The following is an 18262-nucleotide window of genomic DNA, read 5'->3' as shown; positions in this document are numbered from 1 at the left end:
TGTATATTGTCATGTGTGTGTCTTTTATAAATGAATCCTGTTTGATCCTCATATATTATTTGAGTCAATGATTTTTTAATTCTACTAACTAATATTGACATGAAGGTTTTATGATCATTGTTAAGTAAAGATATTGGCCTATAAGATTTACACTGTAAAGGGTCTTTGTTTTCTTTTATAATGGGTGTAATTAAGGAGTATCTCCATGTAATTGGAGTTGTGTTTTGTGCTAGAATTTCATTCAAAGTTTTGTGAAACAATGATATTACTGAAGATGGAAATATCTTATACAATTCATTAATTATTCCATCAATTCCCGGTGTTTTATTACTTTTACATTCCTTGATTTTTTGAGTAATTTCTTTTAGAGATATTTGTTTTTGAATGTCTAACTTTAACTTTTCTGGTATCGCCTTTACCTTTACTAATTTCAGGTCTAAGTTTGATGTATTAGTTATATGTGAAGTATCATTATATTGATCAGAGAAATAATGTTTAAATGCATCTAGTATATCATATATACTAGATGCATTGAAATAATGTTTAAATGCATCTAGTATATCATATATATCCAAAACCTTTTTTTTCTTCCTTCATGTATAATACCTGTACTGTTAGTTTCAATTGAATGTTTTTTTAATCTTATTGCTAAATTATGCATGTGTTTGGTTGATACTGCATAGGAACTAAGTTTTAACCTTTCTACAGCTATATTAGTCCTGTGAGTTAGGATTTCATTATATCTTTTGTTTAAGTCTTCCAATGCTTTTTTATGATTATTTTGTGTGTATGTAGATGAATTAATAGTGAGATCTGTAATTTGTTTTTGGATGTTACATAATTCTGATTCCCACTCTTTTAGCTTGTTTTTATACCATGAAATATTTTTTCCATTTAGATAGGCTTTCAGGGTATCCTAAAGATTAATTACATTTATTTCAGTAGTGTAGTTTTTATCTAAAAAGAATTGTACTTCTGAATCTAACCAAGGTTTAAATTGTTTTAATTTTGTAATGTAAGCTGGAATTCTTGACATAAATATTAATTTCTTATAACCTGTATGTATTTTGAGAATTAATGAATTATGGTCTGAAAAGGGACAAGGGTTTATGGAAAATTTTTATTATTTTTGAATTAAGATCTTTAGATATGAAGATTTTTATCAATTCTTGTATGTGCCCCAAATCTGTGGTCTTGGTGTGAAAATAATGAATTGTTCTTCTTATAACTAAATGTATCAATTAGATTTAAACTTTCTTCCCATTTCTTAAGTAGCTTCCCTATAGAACTTACACATACATTTCTTTTGCTTGTGGTCTCTGATTTATCCAATATACAATTAAAGTCACCTCCCAAAATCAAATTTCCTTTATATACTCTAGTTATTAGATCCATGTGTTTTCTTATTGTCTCAGCCCCAGTAAATGGAAACCAATATATATTTACTAATGTCCAGAGTCTATTGTTATATTTTACTATTACTATGGCTAGGAGTCCTTCTTTATCTTCATATTTGTAAATGATTTGAGGCATAGTGACATTTTTTTCCATAAAATTGAAGTTCCCCTAGTCTTTTTCTTAAATGAAGAGTGAGAGAAGATCATATATTCATTAGGATTCCAGCTAAAGGTAGCATTTGTCTTGAAGTGAGTCTCTTGAAGGAATACTACTTGTACTTTATTTAATTTCAAATATCTTAATCAATTAGATCTTTTCCTTGGATTGTTTAAACTGTTAGTGTTTAAGGATAAAATACTCAAGTCCATGCTCAGTACTTAACTTTACATCATATTTGTTTTGTATTATATTTTGTAATACCATACCAAATGTAAAATGTGTAACTACTGTGTTACTAATTCTCATTGTAGTCAATATTTTAATTTTGGTCAAATAACTTAAAATAGAGTTTAGTTCAGACCAAAAAAAAAAAAAAAAAAAAAGAAAAATGCCAAAATTACTTGTATAACAACAAGTATATAAATCTTTTTGTAAACCCACTAATGCACATGAAGTAAAATACACTTCCAATCTGCTAGATGAGAAGAAATCTAACAGATTGCCTACCATAACTTCCCTCATGAAAAAAGAAAGAAAAAAAAAACTATCCCCTTTCGAGCTCCAGTACACCTTTTCTCTTATCTTGGGATTTAACGATATTAGTTATTATTTTCCCTATATAAGTATTAATAATGAATTAACATAATGTATGGAAATGAGTATTGATTTGGTAATACAATTTAATTGTAGATTAGATTAGACTTCTTTTTCAGAATATAATCATCCTATCACGCACTACTTAAACATTCATAAAGTAAAATCTTATTTATAACACAGTAAATGTTGCTTAACATTAATTCTCTTTAGCCTGAGAGTAGTATATATACATATTAATAGTCTCCAATATTCTGATATGACCAATATACTAATGACTATGTCAGATAAACACTCTCCTACATACTAAAAATATATTATAACTGAGTGAAGTAGATTTAGAAATACATCAATAAGTGAAGATAAATACAGACATGTCTACTCAGAACACTTGAATCATACTACAAAAACTATTTAGTCCATAGAATGAACCCTTAGAGTTGTGTTCACTAGAGATGATAATGTAAATATGTTTGAGTGAACAATACATGTCATAAATCTCTACGTATCACTCACATGCTTTCAATTAGAGACAAATGAAAGTATTACCAGATTTAGTTTATTTTATGTCCACCCATGAATGTAGCTGTGACAAATTAAAAGAAAAAATGAAGAAAGGCAACATTAGACCATAGTGATCACTCATTAATAATGAAACAGAAGCAATTTACCCTGATAAGTGGCCATGTGGGTGAGCAATTTATAAACTTCTTAATACTAATGTATCGTTATAATATCAATTCATATTATGAGAATATCATCAAAGAATATTGAACACAATGTTAGTCAAGACAGAGCATTACTGAAGCTGTTCTGCACAGCCACAGTTCCTTAGAACCTTTATAATAGAGTGTTTATCAAAGACTGTGTTATGCAGCAAGATACAAGAGTAGGCAGGACTCCCTTCTTTGTTATTAAATTGTTAAAAGTAAAGACACTCTAAAATATACATCTATTAAGCTGAACAGTGCCTTAAGAAATCTCCCTATCTCGTATCTATTTAGTTTTCTACTTGAATTTCTCATCAAGAATTACAATTTACAAATCTGTCTTATTTTACTACTTGAAGCAGTAGCAAAAGCAGACCATGAAGACATTTTCTCATGGGCCTTTTACTTTAAAGAAATAAAGATGAAATTCCAAGGTGAACTCAATATACCAACCATCTCACTAAGAAACTGATAACCTTATTATTTAAACAGTTGTCAATAGTCAGTAAAATATCAGCTGCATAACAGTCAGCTATACAACTAATGTCTGAAGGATTAAAGGTTGTTTATGTTATAAATCCCTGCTTTAACCAGATGTGTAGCATACAGAATATCATTTAGGATTTATGTTTCTTAGGAACCTATGTCTATAAATGTGTAATTCAAACAATTCTTGGTAGAATGAATGACATCTAAACTACTTTATTATGCTAATTTATATGAAATTTTACTATAGGTTTCCCAGTACTTCCCCGTCATCAAGGCAACTCCCACAATACATCAACAGGCACTCGCAAGACTGTCTGAGATACAAATTTTATGAGTTATAGAACTATGGCTTAAAGTTTTGCTGGGAATAAATCAACTGTTCATCACAGAAAATAAGTACACATGTCCACACAATTTAGTAGTGCAGTTAAACAACTACTTGCATGTTGGTGTAAGAATTTTGGCTAATTACCAGCATCTTTGCCACTTTTTACTGAAAGTTGAACCCCACTTACCAAAGATTAGACAGCACTAAAGGGTGAGCAGAGTAATCAGCAATTTACTATTTACTGTATTCACTATTTATTTGGTTACTACTTAATCAATTCAATTGAACATGTCTAGGCAGTGTGAGCAGAGGAAAATGTTATCTAATAAAGCAATGTGCACATTATATTCAAATAAGCAGGAGTTATAAGTACAAGGTAATAAGTCCCTTTGTGGCTTCTGAAATTAGATGACTTCTGTTACCAGGTTAGTGAAGTATTCAGTATAATATGTCTAAAACCTGTCTTAATTTTACTTATTATGTGCAGAGAAGTATGTCACAACTGCAGCTGATGTGTCCATCTCGCACACATATTTTCCTATTTACACTTACAACACTGTAACAGATGCTTACAAAACTATCAGACATGTCATTTTACTGGATCACCATAGCATAGTGTATCTTATAGCCTAGGTAGAAATAATTCAGAAGTAAGAAAGGACTGTGTTTACTTCAAGTGTAACAATGTAGTATGTAATGCTTCTATTACTTTTTCAATTTGATGTTATTCAATGTTACTGTAAATTCTTCTTTTTTGTATTACCTACATAAAAAAACAGCTACTCTGTCACTGATTTCACACCTATTCTTTTTATTTATTTAAAAGAAGTCAGGGTTTGTAGATTTTAATAATCCAAAGACCATGTTAAATGAGCTTAAAATATACTGCGTGTGCAACTGATATCACACTACAAGCGCTACCTTAACAACAGACAAGCAGGGGATTCCTTAACTGACTATTTCCACCTTAAATCTTTCATAGCAGACAAAGGAAGCTCTAACTAGTGCAAGAGAATGTTTCAAATAACATCATTGTCAGAACTCAGTAATGGATCTCTGCTTATAGTGACTCTAACAGTTTTTTCCACATTTAAAAATATGGATATCTATGTTACTTTTAAAATGGGAATTTGAAGTGTAGTGAAGTCAGTAAACCACAGAAACTATGATTAAAAATTTTCAATTCCTATTATGCAACAATGAGGTGAACTAAATATACTATTAATAAAAAGGGAGATGAGAAAAACATTTGTGTATATGTTGTCTCTGTTCTTTCTTTACATATAACTAATTATACAAAAGTGAAAGATAACGGGCCGGATTCACGATGGCTTGCACGGAGTCTAAGAGTAGAGTAAGACTCCATGCAGCCATCATGTCTGAGGAGCAATCCAGGAACAGCCTGCAGGGGCATGCAAGAGAGCTCCTAAAATGGCTCTTACACGGACAGGGCCGGGTTATGCAAATTACCTCAATTGCAGGTGAAAGGCATGCAAATGAGGTAGATTTGTGATTCAGGAAACCTGAACCTGTCCGAGTAAGAGCAGTGTTATCTGCAGAAATGTACTCAGTTGACAACTGAGTACCGTTCTGCAAATAGCAAAACGGAGCCGTGACAGCTCCAAATAAAGATTGCATCAAGTGCAGGAAGCATGCCAATGGCCAAATATATGGCCAATGGCAATGTTTCCCGATGCAATATGAAAAAAAAAAATTTTTTTTTTCTCCAATCTCTGATGTTTAAGCGTAGCGCAGTGCCACGCAAACGGGCTGCTCTCTAAAAACCAGGAAAATTAAAATTAAAATGCACAAATGTGGATTTTATGTAAATTGTTAATTTACAATGCAAGGGAATGGCAGGCTGAAGACAACATGTCCACCGAGTAGAGGTTGCTAAGGGGGGAAGCACAGTCTAAGAGATGTAACCAAGCATTAGTAGGCAATCTTATGGAAAGTAGGGTTACGATAGTGAATCGCAGGTTTACATAGCAAATGAGCACAGTCAGTGGAGTGTAGGAGTAGGACAAGGTGAGTAACAGAGTAGAAGATAGGTGACATCACGAGTGGGGTATGTATGAAAGAAGGGAAGCTCATTGGAGCAGAGTGGCATGTGTCAGCTGTCATTTCCGCATCATTGAAAGAGGTGTGTCAACAGGTAGGCTAGGTAAAGTCAAGAAATGTAAGGTGTATGCCATGAATAACACCAAAGTTTCTTGCTGAGCGGGTATGAGCGCATGTGTTAAACCCGAGTTAGACAGTGTGCATGTGTGTAAGCGTGAGTGCACGCGTTTAAGCTGGAGTAAGCATGTATAAGGCAGTTTAAAGTGTTGTAAGCACGTTTGCGCTGGTGTGCACATGTTTTAACCCGAATAAGCAAGTTGTAGTCCGTGTAAGCATGTGTGCGCGCGTGTGAGCTGCTGTGAGGGTGTTTGCGCTTGTGTGCGCAGCAATGCCCCCCCCCCCGAGGAAACTGAAAGGAAATAGGAAGCACAACAAATAGCAGGAAGCTACCAGGGAGTACTAGCAGAGCTAGCAGGTAAAAACAATCAGAATCAGGCAATTACACAGGCAGTACACTAGCCCAGCCCAGCCTAGCACTTAAAACTCTGCAAACAACAGTCCATAATGTTTTTCACAAGAGACACTGCAGTAAGCTAACAGAAGTGAAAACTGAAAAAGCTTTACCGAGACAAAGAAATGTTAGGGGCTGCCATTGCTGTTATAAGATGACATATGCAACATGCTGAGGGTGGTGACAATGGAAATGCTGCTGGACAACCCACAGTGAAGAGACGGAGAAGAGTGTACAGGCCCAGGGTAACCTACCAGGGGCTACATGAGCTGGAGATAGTGGAGCGCTATAGAGTGGACAGAGACCTCCTGCAGCCAATTGTTGAACTGTGCAGGCCACGCCTCACATACAGAACCAACAGAGGGGTACCCATCCCAGTGGAAACCAAGGTATGTATTTGGGGAGATAGGAATGCGGTGATAAAGGGTGCACAAACAGGGGAAGACAGTAGGAAAACCAGCTTGGGATGTACATGATGGGTGTGGAGAAGGTCCATAGCTGCCCATTTTTTTACCAGCAACAGCTGTGCATATGCAATACATTAGGTGGGATATTTGAAACCTTCCACCCCTGAGAGAGGGGTGAGGACAACTAAGTATGTTGTACTACCAATTATGAATATCAGGCACATGCACTGTTTGTGAACTGCTATACTGTCATTAGTACGTTACTCACTTCTGAACAGTTTGTGGTTTGTGTTGACATTAGCACAGTCTGCTCAGGACAACTGGACATATTTCTGCACTATGTATGCCTACCTATACCCTTGGTTGTGCCTGACTACATGGGTATATAGTACCTTTGGGTAGGGGTGCAGAACTGCATACTGCATTATTTATTATCGTGTGATGTTTATCTTACTGAACATGCAGAGTTGCTGTGTACCTGTAAGTCTACGAAGGCTTGTAGTCTGTCTGAGTAGCTCCCACCTGTGGACATATCCAGAAGGTAGACAGAGGTCAGCCTAGTATTCTTTGACTGTGCACCACAGCAGTCTATTCAGCACCTGAACAATGGCATTGTCACAGGTGGTTGCTAGCAGTACATAGCTACATCCTTTGATATTTCTGTGTTGTACTTCTACATAAGGGCATGCTTGTGGGATTCATTCTACAGCTATTTCCAGAGTGTGTAACAGCAGACAAGCTGATATGCCTGTGTGTTTCTGACTCTTCCAGGCCTCAGATACTCTCACCTATATATTTGAACAGCCAAAGGGAAAGGTACATATAACTGGGTTACACCTGTGATATAGTTCAGCCATTTTGCAGTTCAGACTTTGGGGGATTCAGAGCATATGTATTACTACACATTTTCTGACGTGCAAGCGGTGTCTACTCTCACTTATTGACATTTGTCATTAAGTGAGATTCAACACTTTTCTGCCTACTGTTAGTACATTTCACAGGGAGTCAGAGGGGCACAGCTAACATTTCTTTACAAATTAGTGTCATCACTGTAGAGCAGTCACTGTTGGGTGGTCTGGCCTGTGACCTATGCAAATATGCCAGTGTTTATCCTGCTCTGATACTGTGTGGTGTTTGTAAGCTGCTACTGTAACCTTATTCCCTACTAGCATGGCTGATTCTCTTTTCACAGTCATGTCATGCAATTCCACAACACCTGCTGGTTAAGGCCCACAGAACAAGATTTGTGTTATGCCATTCCTATTTTCCCTTTACATTCACTCATGGTAATGCATGATATATTGCTTTCAGCACTGAGTTATTGTATATCTGCTGTGGTGTAGTGGTACTTCATGCAGACTGGTGTGTCCAAGGTCCTGGGTTCGAGACTGACAAGGGTATTTTATTTTGCCACTGAGCAGCACAAGGGCCTTGTCATACAGAGTGACTAAGGCACTTTTAAGCAGTTGTAAGCAGGTTTGCATGGGTTTGCTCGACGCTTAGCGATGCTTAGCCAAGCGCACACAAGCTCACACTCGCGCACCCCCACTAACTACTGCTTAAAAGTGCTTACTCCCACTAACCCCCACGCTAATTTCTTTTAAAGAAAAATGGGGAGATAGGAAATTGGTGAAAAAGGGGGCACAAGGAGGGAAAGACAGTAGGGAAACCAGCTTAGGATGTGCAGGATGGGTGTAGGGAAGGTCCATAGCTGCACATTTCTTTACCAGCAACAGCTGTGCATATGTATGAAATTTGGTGTGAAATTTGAAACCTTCCACACCTGAGAGAGGGGTGAGGACAACAAAATATGTTGTACTGCCAATTAGAATTATCAGTTTACATGTCCAGTGGACATGTGTGTGAATTGGGCAGCTATGTATGGGGTGTAATTTTTTTGTGGGAAAAGATTGCCCCCTTTTTTTTTTTTTTCAGGTGAGAGTGGAATGTGAGGTTGAGGAAGTAGATATATTAGGGGAGGTAGGTTGGAGAGGTAAACAGACAAGACAAACAAGACGCATACAGGGGTGGAGTTTGACACATGGGGTGGGTGAACACAATTGACGGGGAAGGATGTTTGGAAATCGCAAGCCCATGAGCCCACAGATGGTAACAGTGGAACTGAGATCCCCACCCATGGGCAGTCACCACTGCACCTTCACAGCCCTGAGGGTGGCTGTGCTAGGGGCTGTGTAGGACGGGCAGGCTCACCCGAGAGACACGCCACTCTCGCCTCAAGCTGGCGTAGGGGATCAGCGACTGAACGCTGGATCTCCCTACGCACCACAGCCCAGACCCTTCGAAGGGTGACAGGTGGCCCTTCTCCGCCCATGCTTGCATGGGGGGGATGAGCCCCATCCCCTGCAGTGCTTCCACCCGAAGGTGGCACAGGACCAATGGAGGAGGGGAGCCCGGGCTAGGCACCGGAGCTGCTGGTGCCAGGTGCACTCACCAACTGAGGAGGGACAGGTGGGTCCGCTGGGACCGGCCTTCCCATACGTTCTGTGATTAGGTGTGTTTAATTACAACATAAACAACAGAATTCCAGATTAGTTGTAACAGCATGCAGTAATATTCCCATTAACCCAACACACCAAGGTTCCAACAGTTGAACAGCAAGCATAACACATGCATATATTGAACGACAGTGGATATTCCAACAGCATGCAGGTATGTTTGGTAGTAACAGGCCACCGTGAACGTGGTGTTTGAACAGGGCACATGCATCAACATCAATGCGAATATTTATAAAACAATAGGACATATGTCCCAACAAATATTTAAGGTTACACATACCCATTGAGGTGTGGAATTGCATGGTTTATGCACATACGGTAGGGTGTAGAAAAAACCTCAGTTAACATCTTATAATGACCTTTTAGTCTACACTACATTCCCAGTGAGTGCAAGTGTATATCCCCTACCTGTATTATTACACTTGCCACCATACATTAGGTTGTGTCATGGGTTTGGCTAGTTCAATATATGCCTGACCTATATCTGACATACTAACTGTCCAGGATGCAGATGTTACTGCTACATATTTCTTGTTTGCATTTATATTTCTTTATCTACATATCTGGGATGTTTTCACATGACATTTTCACTTCGATTTGTACAGAACCCTGCATTTCTTGACACACACTCACATTTCTGGTGAATAATTACATGCTACACGTGTGCCTGGTTTATTTATTCATGTCAGCCAGTAATTGACTATTGTGGACTGTATATATGTTTCACAGCTACTAGCACTTCCATCACCCACTTTATATGGGACTGCATAACTCTGGGTTGCCAGCACATTTTCAAAAAGTACTGTTTGTATAATGCAAAGGTACAACAACATTTCAGACTCTGTGACACAGACACACTCTGGGTTTTAGACCTTTATTAATGACATTGCACACTTTTCCACAAGCTCACTCCTTTATTTGTTTTAACGGTGTTTATGGCAGACATGTTCAAGACATATTATACATTTATTAATAGGTTAGAACAATCTTTTTTCAGGCTTACTCACTTATGTTATATGACAGTGCCTGCAGGGATATTATTCCAGACATATGTTACCTTTTTTAATGGGTTACTACACTCTTTTTCTGCCTCTCTGACATTTTTATCTGACAGCACCTGCAGAGGACTTATTCAGGCAATTCTATGGGTGTTTTATTGGAGTACAACACTTTCTTTCATGTTCCCTCCCATATTTTATATAACAATACATGCAGAATAATCACTAACCTGCCTGGTGGCGCAACCTTAGCAGCCTATCAGCATAGGCTTGCTGATTCGCAGCACGGTCACCTGCAGCTGTAAAGTAAATGAAGGGATATTGAGACATACCTATCTGTTATACATACTCCATTATCAATTCTTACATACTGCATTCCATGGCTACATACTCAGTTGTGGGGCATTCTGCATCCCACGGGCCTCCTGTATCCACTGGTTCAGGTAGTCCTGCTTTTGTCTCTTCAGGTCTGCATGGTGGTGACTGACCTGCTCACCAGTCCGAGGAACACCTGTGGCACTGGTGAGGTCACGAGCTAACCGGTTCCAAGCCTCTGCCTTGTACTCCATCCCTTGTAACTGGCCCTGCAGGAGTCTTGTCTCGTGATGGTGGACAAGGAGCCAAACCATGTATTTGGACTCCTCGATGCCCCAACGTTGCACTCGGAAGCATAAACCCTCTCCTGCATCTGCCATTCTGACTACAAATGTGAGCTACAATCAGTTATGGCGAGTATTCTCGCCTATGGGGCTTAAATATGCCGTATTTCCCGCCCTTTTTTGTGATTGGCCATTTTGTAAAATTCTCGGCTGACTGCAGACCTGTTTAGTAATGGTTAAACTACCATTCATAAGTTTATGAATGTTAATAGTGGCTGCTTCCACATATGTTGTCATGGCTTAGTGGTTCTGTACTTTGATTATGCTGCAAATGGTCCTGGGTTCGAACCTTGTCATTCTTTTATTTTAATACTGTCTAGACAGGCTAGGGGGTGTGGCTGCATTTAAGCAACTTAGCTCTACGTTGCTCCCCTGTACCCTACCGTGCCCTGGTTGGTGCGGCGTGCACGTCTGCACAAACACATTGCACTGAGTAAAGCACTTTTAAACTTTGGGCAACTCTATTTAGCTGGGTAAAGCGCTATTAAACTATGGGCAACTCTGTTTAGCTGGATAGAGCGCTATTAAACTATGGGCACCTCTATTTAGCTGGGTAAAGTGCTATTAAACTATGGGCAACTCTGTTTAGCTGGGTAAAGTGCTATTAAACTATGGGCAACTCTGTTTAGCTGGATACAGTGCTGTTAAACTATGGGCACCTCTGTTTAGCTGTGTAAAATGTTGCTTAACACCAGGCTATCTGGGTCCTTTAAAAATATATATTTTGTTCACTGATACATTGGCCATGTCACTGCTTTTAATAACATTTGAATCATATATGTCTGGTATTATTTCAAATACTGATTTAAAACATAAATAAGAAGGGAAGTGGTGGGATTCAAACCGTGAATGCCTTCTCTTTGTGCATACGCTCTACCATTACGCTATTGCAATTTGGTGTGATTTGCATAAACATTATTTCTTATGCTCTTCCATGTCAGAATTGCTAACTCTAGCTAAGCAATGGGCACACCCGCGCACACACGCACAAATACGGGCAGCTATATCGTGGATTTAAAAATAATATATATAATTATTTACTTTATATAAGTGTGATGGGGGTTTACAGTGTCAGGGAGTGTGGTGTTGGGTGCAAGTACATTTGAGCGAACTTGCTCTTGTGTGTTGACATTTTGCTTTTTATAACCTTGCAGGGGCGTGCACATTTAGACTGCTCAGCAGTCGTACACACCCTCTGCTTTCCTACTCAGTCCGTGTAAGCATTACAGTTGAGTCAGCGTGCCCTCATGAATGTTCATGGCACGCTGACGTCAAACCGTTCAACTGTAGCCTCCGAGTAAGACTTATTAAGTCTTACATGGAGGATTGGTGAATCTGGGGGTACATTTCTTTCCTTAGTCATGATTCTTGTTCAGACTATCACTGGATGAAAAGGAAAAGGAAAAGCTCCGAAATGCACCTTAGTGCATATAGATACTCTTGTCTTTTGGGGGCTGTATTGACCTAGTAGCAAAATTCAATTTTTTCACTGAAGCCTTCACTAGTTAAGATGCATGGAGAAGATGCTGGAAAAATCTGAAAAGTAAGACAAGGTATGAAAAAAAAAGTACTCCAGATGATATGGGGGTTTGGTATCAAGCAAGAGAAGCAATAATTATCACGATGGGCTGACTAAACCTAATACCTAACATTATTGAGTCCTTTTTTGCCTTCAGTGTCTGCCTACAATTCACTTACCTTGAATTTGGTGTTCATAGCTTCATAGGTACATGTGTAAATATGCAGAACATGAAAAGGGAAGGAGGAGTGAGTGTACCAAGAAGTAAGAATATGCTGTACTGAATGACTACTGACATTCATTTTTGGTCAACAGTAGCACCCCCCATCTATATGTTTTCCTGGATCAGCCACCATAAAATAAATAAAAAACTCCAAGATACTTGCATAGACATTTCACATTCTTATTTAAAATAGTGGTTTTGCTTTCAAAGTAAATATAATTGCTGTCTCTTGGACATATGCAGGAATAGAGCTGAGTGCTAATGCAGTATTGTAGTAATTTAAGGCCAAAAGTGGCATTAGGTTTGAAATCTGAACGTTGTCTTGCCTTCTACCCTTGTCCTCCTCAGACAGTACTCTAGTCCAGTAATACAAAGGCTCACAAACAGTAAGAACAAAGAATCTTCCCACAAGGAAAGAATGAATGCAAGTGCACCACTAGTGACTGCAGTAGCAGTGTTATTGGTATGATTTAGGAAATTAATTAAAAAAGCCATACTAAAACATATGACTACTGTACTTTCTTCTCCATACCCTCATCTTGTACCTCCCACACAAACCTGTGAGGACAGCATATGTCTGCACTATACTTTCTAGACTAGTTTTTCTTAGTTTTATTTCAGTTAAAGTTCAGTATACAGAGTATATGTGTGCCATTACATGAAGCAAATATAATGAGATTTTGCAAAGAATGCTACTCTACACTCAGTACTTTTGCAATCTAGTGCACTTGTTTTGAAGACATAAAAACGGTTTATTGTTCTGTCACTTCTTTTGGTAGTGCATCAGGCTGCTGTCCACTGACCACCAAACTTCCCCCACACACACACACTGGGATCCATACATGCATGCACACAGAATAGTCACAAAAATAAAGACATACAGTAGAATTAGTATCGGGAAAAGTCACACACACTTAGTTGGCCTTTGTTTCTTATAAATCGAAAACATAATAAAAAGCTCAAGCAGTACATGAGTCAGTCTTTTCTCAAAAAATACTGTGATTTTAACCACAAAGAGATGTGAATAGAGCCTGCCTGAGGAGGATGAACAAAGAATAACCAGAAACAAAAGACTTTACAGCTTTAAAGCTTCAAACCTCTTGTTTACGTGTGATAAATTATTATGAACTTCAAGGGTGGTCGATGTCTGCAAAAAAAATAGAAAACAGGAAACAGAGAGAGAAAAACAATCTGCCAGTCAGAGGAAAGCAATGCTTATTACTAGAACTGAAAGAATACATTCTGAGTCAGTAATCACAGGAAGTATATGTCATACAGGGCAGGCAATTTGATTGGTGTAGTGATATGATGCAAGTCTAGAATGGTATCAGCATATCACAGATTATAAAAAGGTAGAAATAATAAAAGAGCAGACAAACAGGAGTTAAATACTGTTCTATGTATTTTAGTAAACAGGAATTTACAATCCACTGCAAATAATATATGTAAATATCAATGTTTTACTGACCTAACCAATCTGGTTTTATACAAAGCAGATAAGGTGTGATAATACATTAACATTAGATACATTGATATTACTCTCTAAACAATATAACTCAATCTTTACACTTGCAATTGATATGTTTAAATTTTTTACTCATCTTAGATTTCCTTTTCTCAGTTATGCCGTATTATGAATTACCTCAAAGCTTTAGTTAATCAGAATTCTTTATGCTGATGCTCACACAACTTTATATATAAATAGCAACATTTCCTCTCCAATAAAAATCATGAATGGAGCAAGGCAAGGTTGTCCATTATCCCCATAACTAGTTACTTTATATATATAAAACCTCTTTTTTTCTTCTCATAGCACAAAAACACTTTAATTACATACAAGAATTATATAATACTAAGATTGCATTAACAGCTTTTGCATATGATCTAAACCTATACTTTACTTTACCCAATACCGACTTAAAAAATATTAGGCTCTATTGACATATTCTCAAAATTTTTTAACTACAAACTATTAAAAAATTCATTAAAATATTTAGGTTTATTTTTTCAACTCGACCCAATTTTATTTTATCAAACTAATTTAATGAAATTATAGATGACTATTGGGCAAGATATCATTAGGTGGAATAAACTGAAACTCCCTTGCCCAGCAAAAGTTGATATTATTAAAATGAATATATTACCAAGATTATTCTTTCAATTCAATGCATCCAACATGATAATACAAAACACGTTACTTAGAAAAATCACTTCAAACTTATCCAAATTCATATGGTTTCCCAAAACTGTTAGAATTAGTTATCAGTAACTGATATACCCCAAAAAGAATGGTGGACTAGGCCTCCTTGATTTTAAATTCTATTATAGTATAATTAACCGTAGCAGAATTATAGCAATATCTGAATATAACCCAAGCAAGAATGACTAGAGCCCTATTTGGGTCAAAATATTTTATAATTATATAATTAGCTGCAATTTCAATCCTAAAGCTCTACCCTTTCTCACTAATGAGAGTCTTACAAACATCAAAATACATAAATCTTTAAACAATAAAATAATAATCTTACAAAAATAATAGAATCACTAAACTTAACAAGCCCATTTAAGATTCTACAAAATTTTGTCTTAACCCAAACTTCAAGCTAAATGCTTAATCTAACTAGATATCCCCTTCTCAGAGAGAGGAGTGTATTCTATATACATATACCTACAGAAGTCTACCAATTAGTCACATGAGAAGTGCTTTGAATCTCTCTTAAAGTTCTATTGTTATATTGACACAAGTGAAAGAGGTGATTGCAAGGTTCTTAGAAGACCCTAAGGTGGATGATAATAATATAAATATTTGTTAAACATTATGGAATGTGTTAACCTTGATAAAACAATTATGTCAAATACATATAAATCAGTCATGTCGCTCAAATATCAAAACAATATTCTCTGTTCTAATTATTGGACTAAATTAAATCCAATAATTACAATAAAAAACTCACCCTATCCAATTAACTTGAAAATTAGTCCCATTAAAAAAACTGTGTATAATCAATTAATGATTACAAATAATGTATCTCTAACCCCATCTAAACGTAATGGCTACTTTTCCACAAACTCTCCAAATTGTGCCTATTGCAAGTTCCAAAAAGTTGATTTATTGAATATTTTCTGCATCTATAAAAGCTCCTATAAACTGCGGTGCTCTTTAAAATAATGAATGACCAGAGCTTGTGTCTTTCAGCTTTTCCCGGTTAGGGGTCACCACAGCGGAACTCCAGTCCGCTAATGATTGGTAGTTGACTTTTACTTGCCGAGTTACCAGCCCTGACACACAACCTTCAACGAAGGTATGCCCATTCACGCATGTCTCCAGGCAGAAGACGCTCTAGCTGAGAATCGAACCGGACAGCGTCTTACTGTGAGGCGACAATGTTACCGCAGCACCACAACCATGGATTATTATATGCAATATTGGCACATACTCTTTGGCCATATTTTATGATTGTATTAATAGTGTTTAAATAGACATAATTAGCAAAGAAAGAAGACTAAACCCAAAGATATCTCATTTTGAAGGTACTCACTTCATTCCTTTTTGTATATAATTATTTTTTTATCAGTCTGATACATGAAAGACATATTTAGGCATTTATGACTTTTTGTATATTGTTTTAAGGTTAAGTATTATAATGTATTAAATATTTTTACTGTTTGTATTCATTTTTTCTATATTGTTGACTAATGTCTATGATTATGTAATAGTCTAAATATCAAATTTTAATAAAGATATTGAAAAAATATTAATGTTTTAATGGAAAGTGTGTTCAGTATTAAACCAGTTTAGGTTTTGCAGCTATTGCTACTGATAGAATCTTGGTGTAGAACAGTGGAACTTTTACCACATCGTAGCATACTTAGGTTTGAATAGTGGGCTAGGTGCAGGAGGAGCCAGCAGTGGGAAAAGAATAAAATGATTGCTGTGTGTGTATGTGTGTGTGTGTGTGTGTGTGTGTGTGTGTGTGTGTGTGTGTGTGTGTGTGTGTGTGTGTGTGTGTATATGTGTCTGTATTGTAAGAGTTTATGTCCACCCACAAGATGCTGTATGCTCCGAACATCAACTTTATGTTGGATAGGGGTGGATTATGGCTTAGTGTAGGGATAATCAATCCATATGTGAGCAAGTCACTTTTGCTGCACTCTTTGTACACTGCACCTTGAATTAGTTAATGAGACATATGCAAGAGGCTGGGTACATAAAGGGAAAAAAAATCTACCTAGGATGATGGCCTACCATCATATAATTCTTGTTCTCACCTACACCTAGAACTATTCAGGATGGAGGAATTAAAAGCTTAATGGAGCACTGGAACAGCTTGGATGGTTGGGTGGTGAATGACTAAAGTAAATAGCATCAGACAGTTTAACATTGTGAAATTTTAAATCAGTAGTCAGACATTAATGCTAAAACTGATGTTTATTAATTATTTATATATTCTACGATAATAGAAAAACTATTAAAATTTCTCACCGCAAAGTTTACTGGGATTATAAATAAAAATATGAGATGAACTACACACAGCAATCCCTCCAGCACTAATTTTCACGGATTGTCATAATTTGACATCAACAGATAATTTTAGGTATAGATCAAACATAATTTGCACAAGAAGCATCATAACTTTTATTCTTCATGAAATATTGGTGTACCTCCATTTATTTATTAAAACACTAATTTCTGTATGTATGCCCTAGATTTCATATCATTGGTTCCCAACCTTAATCTGCAAGACTGACAGACATGAGGAAATTCCATTCTTTGCTTTCTAGTGAGGATTTTGAGTAGCAGGGTTGCTTCACTGCTAGCATCAGACATCCACACCTTTCTGATTCTATGCCTGAAAATGATTCTTTTGTCTATAAATACTGAGTCATTTGTGAAGCTAGGTAGAGTGATGGTACCATAGTGCCCACAGTTGGTTCTTGTTTATAATTCTAGCTAAAAACAGAAAATAAGAGACTTAAAATGAATGAATGAAAGAATAAATAAATGAATGCTCACATAAATAAAGAATGAAAGAGTGTTAACCAGGCACTCATAAAAATATTATGGTTCTACTTTTTACTTCTGTTTGCTTAGCACAAGAACACTAGGCAACAACATGGAAAAAATATTGTAATAAACCATGATCAGAATTCAAACCTGTAATTCCCAGCCAAACAGTAAATGCAGAGAGGAAAGCATTCTACTCAAAAAGAACATTTGACTATAATTATTAGATTTATTCAAAAACCAAAAAGCAGAAAAAAAATTCACTGAAAGACACAAATACCACCTGAATGAATTTGACTGTACACTTCTGTTATTGCCTTAAAAAAATTGAGTTTCGAAATCTAAAAAGAGTAGCTATCCAAGTCCATCATATTTGTCTGGAAATGGTTTAGGAAAAATCAAAAACATGGATTCATTAACACCTGAACATTGTACTAATCTCCTGTTAATGATAAGCAGTGAAAAACAGAGTCTGCAAATCAGGAAACGGCACTAAACATCATGACTGGCTGAAAAACAAGGCTTATGATGAGCTCTGCTATATGCTAATGAAGCAAAAAAAAAAAACATGGTGACTTGATTCAGAAATGTATAAGACACGCAACAATACTACACACTCACTGTAGCTCTGAATTCCAACATATGCTAGAATACAGCCACAAGAAAACTTTAAGAAAATTGGGGT

This window comes from Protopterus annectens, chromosome 12.part0 (genome assembly GCF_019279795.1).
Source record: "Protopterus annectens isolate FY-2018-M chromosome 12.part0, PAN1.0, whole genome shotgun sequence".
NCBI lineage: Eukaryota > Metazoa > Chordata > Ceratodontiformes > Protopteridae > Protopterus > Protopterus annectens.
Note: the sequence above shows the minus strand (reverse complement) of the source record.